A 4341-nucleotide genomic window follows, 5' to 3' on the forward strand; every position below is an offset into this window, starting at 1 on the left:
CCCACTGAGGTCTGGAGCACAATTCATCTCCTCCTACAGCAGGTGACTAAAATATGCCAGAGGAACTGTACCCCAAAGTGACCATTCCTCTGCACTGACTGTAAGGATGTGTTTGTGCAGAGGATTCATGACAAAAGTGCCCAAGCAGGAAGAGACAATGTGCAGATCCACAGGGTCTCTCAGAAGCATCTGAGGCATGGGCTCTGCCTTCCCTGCCCAGATGGTTTGTGTTGTTACCCACCTTAAAATCGCAGAATCACAGACTGGTTTGGGTTGGAAAGGACCTTAAAAACCATCAGGTTCCAACTCCCTGCTGTGGGCAGAGATACCTTCCGCTGGAGCAGGTTGGTCAAAGCCCTGTCCAACCTTGAACACACCCTGTTGGAACAATAACTTGCATTACTTGGACCTAAAATACAAGAAAACCTTTCTAGTCCTCTTCAGGGTTTTTGTATTCACTTGTATCACTGCCGTGTAACTTCCCAAATACACAAGCCTTGCATGTGGTCCACTATCCCCAAAATCTTCCTCTGAGGAACCTTTGTTATTTTTTCTTTGATAAAGACAAAAAACAAAATCCAAAAACCAAAACAAAAAACCTCCCAAAACAAACAACAACAACAAAACCCATAAAAAACCCCAAAAAACAACACAAAAAAAACCCCAACAAAAAAACAACACCAAAAAAAGCCCCAACATGGTGTTCAGATGAGTCAGCTCACAGGATCTGGAAGTTCCCCTCAGTCCATGTGAACATGCAGCCCAAGAACTCACAATTCACACGAGCAACACCCGGAGATAAGATTACACAGTGTGGGCGAGCATCTGTAATCCTCCACTCTGACCCACAAAGAGGGTATCTTTTATGATCCCATCTCGAGGCTTTCAGCTTCAATAGGCTGAGGTTTGTACATCCAGAGGTTGCTGCCCTGGTTGTCTTGGCTGTAGCCAAGGTCTGATGGGGCAGAGGTAAGACTTTGAGGGATTTTTTACCAGGGCATGGAGTGATAGGATAAGGGGGAATGGCTGTAAATGAAAAGAGAGTAGATTTAGATTAGATATTAGGAAAAAATCCTTTACTGTGGCGGTGATGAGGCCCTGGCACAGGTTGTCCAGGGAAGCTGTGGCTGTTTCATTCCTGGAAGTGTCCAAGGCCAGGTTGGATGGGGCTTGGAGTAACCTGGGATAGTGGAAGGTGTCCCTGCCCATGGCAGGGGGTTGGACCAGGATAACCTTCGAGGTCCCTTCCTACTCAAACCATTCCATGACTCCACATTCTTTTAAGGCTTTGCCCCTGAGGGTGCATGTCTGCAGCTGGGGGGGGCACTGTGCAGCTCAGTTTGCAGGATCAGATATTTGCAGAATAGCAATTCAGCAGCATCTGAGAACTATTAAACCAATATTTAGATGGCAGCTTTTAAAAGAATCTTTCTGAATGCACCACAGGCATGAAGGAAGCCTTGCTGTCCATGCAGGCTTAGCTGTGAGAGTCCAGCCAGCAGCTCCAGAGCAGGTGACAAGCCAGCAGCCAGGACAGGGACAAACCTCCTGCCTCCTACCCCGTGCTGCTAACCACAAAGCATCCCCTCCCCTTTGTCAGGAAGGCTAATCCTGTAATGTGACTCTTGAGCAACGCTTAGGAGCCTAAATAGAGCTTCATTCCAAAATAGCACGTATGAAAATAAAGATAAGGCTCAACAAGTTGTAACAGATGCCTGTTAATTAGTCACTGCAAGGCACTTTCAAACACGAGCTGTGTGTCGGTGCACCAGCCATCCACAAAGGCTGCTGTCCCCTCTCTTCTCCTGGAATGAGTGAGGAGAAGGGATAAGCCTGGACACCCTTATGTCCCTCAAACTCTCAGTCTTGCTGCAGCAAGGTGATCCCTGCTTGTTTTCTGACAATGGGCTCAGCCCGGCATTAAAAAGGCAAGAATTTGGGTTGCAGGCTTGCACACAAATCCCAGCATCAGACAGTTCTATGGGTGTAGGGCAACCTTGGAAGAATCAGCCAGGACTTATGTGTCCTTATATAAGCACAGACAACACACACTGGTATCATTTTATTACTTTTGTCTTGATACTTCCATTTTATCTTCATTTATATCTCATATTTCTGAACCCAGCAATAAACAGTTTCTCCCTCTTTCATAACCCATAATGATACAGGTTGCTTTTTTCCCAACTCTTTCAGATTACCATTTAAATTAACTATATAAATCAGGCCCTGGCCTCTATTACACGGGAAAACAATTGGGTTCTGTTTAACTTAGGAATCTGCAGTGTTTATAGATAGACAACCCCGAAGGTAAGTTACTAAACTAGTTTCTAGTTGCATTGATCTGTTGCCAGAATACATAAATTATTAACTGAGAAGTAACTCCAGAGAGTGTTGTGTATTTAAGTTCATATTTGGTAGGGCTGGGGATATGTGGCTTGGCCATAAGTAGACACTAGAAATATTAATCACTTTCAAGTAGAATTCTATATTTTAATTGCCGAGAGGAGACTTCTTTCTTTCAGTGTCTGACTAAGAAACCTTTCCCTTGCTTAATTTAAGTTACCGCAGTGCAATCCTATGGGAAAACTCCCACTGATTTCCCTGAGGACTCCAGCACTCTGTCCATGGGAGTCTGACCATTTATTTTGGTTGATTAGGGTGTCCAGATCCCTCTGCCACCTAAATCTATCTCCTTTGAACTCCAGCTACTCAAAATTTAGTGTTCTGTCACCATAGCACTTTGTGGAGAGTGAGATAATAGTGCTTTCCTCCCAAAACGACACAAGGCACTCAAAATACTTGACAGTGCCAAGGTCTAGGTGAAGAACACTCTTTTCTGCTCTTTCGTGTTAACCAGGAGGCTGACCCGAGGTTAGCTGTTTTTCAAAGCATGGAGGGTCACAGAAAAATTTGAATTAGTTCCCTGGCTGCCTATTTGAGGACTGAGACAGTATTTTCTTGAAAATTAGGGGATGTCACTGGGCACAGCATGTGACACTCGAGAAGTGCAGGCTGAGAAAACCCACTTGCTCTCTGTCTTCCAATTCTCTTTTATTTCTGAGGTGTGGAACTTCGATCTTCTTGAGGTTAACAGGACAATGTGAGGAGTCCTGGCTGCTCTGTAGGGCCAGTCTGAGTGCAGAGGATGGGACTGTGAGGAATGCAAGCTGTCTGCATGCCACTCAGTCCCTGGGTGGATTCAGCACTAATTCCAGTTTGCCTCTCCCACCTCCTTGGAATAAATTCCTTCCCAGCTGAACTGCACTGCAGCCAGCAGCTCAGAGAGAAGGGAATGACAGCCTGAGCAGGCTTGGTCCCACCTGGGCAGGTATCACTCCACTGTTGCCCTGGTCCTGGAAGATCAGGGCAATTTACCTTGTTCTCCACAGCATGGGGTGTCAAACCACTTTTCACACAACAGGGAGAAATCCAAGAGTGTTGAGTGTCACCAAAATGAAATTATCTTGCAGGAACAGCCTGGAGCCATGAGGTGCCCCATCCCTGTGCTTGCAGCAGGTCCATCCCAGAGCAGCTCAGGGAAGAGCAGGGCATTTGCATGGGCAACAAGTCAGATTCAAACAGCTACATCCAGCCACACCTTGTCCAGGCACCTACATGCAGCATCCCTGCTGGGAGAGAAGGGTGTTCACCTTCTGTATAATCTTCACCCACGCCAGAAGAAAAGCACCTTTTTGGCTTTACAGGTGCCAGAAATATTTTTGCAAAGCTTTGTGGTTCTTTGCAATTCTGTGTAAGCTTTAAACTCAATAGAACTTGGGGTTTTTTTCTGCTTCAAACCCTTGAGGGGCTGAAGGATGAAACCCATTGCCTTTGTTTGCACAGTACCTAAGTCTCTGCCATCCTCCTGTGTGTAGATCCTCCTGCAGCTGGAGGCTGCTGCTGTCATTGAGCAATATGGAGCTGAGATGTGGATTTGAAGTGGATTTAAGCACTGAAATATCTTTAAGCAACAGGGATGTACAGATTTGCATGCTATCACCCAGGAAGTTCACAGAAATTCAAGGAAGAGAGCTCAGTTATTGAAAGACGTGTGACATCTCTCAGGCAAAATTTTTCTCACCAATGGCAAGACTGGCAAATTTTGTGGAGCTGAGTGCTGCAGGGGTCAGTTTTTGATGCCCTGGCCATCTTATGTCCTTCTCTCATGATTTCTTCTACAGGGAGGCCCAGTCTTCTCAAGATAGCATGGGGCTTTGACACTAACGAGAGAAAGGTCTTTCTCGTGTTAGGCATCTGTGGTTACTAGAAATTGAAATAAAATTGTACCTGCACATTACAGAAATTAAAGGTTTGGCTTTGCAACTCTCAAAGGCCCACAAA

The sequence above is a fragment of the Lichenostomus cassidix genome, chromosome 2 (genome assembly GCF_008360975.1).
Source record: "Lichenostomus cassidix isolate B80296 chromosome 2, HeHo_3.0, whole genome shotgun sequence".
NCBI classification, from domain to species: domain Eukaryota; kingdom Metazoa; phylum Chordata; class Aves; order Passeriformes; family Meliphagidae; genus Lichenostomus; species Lichenostomus cassidix.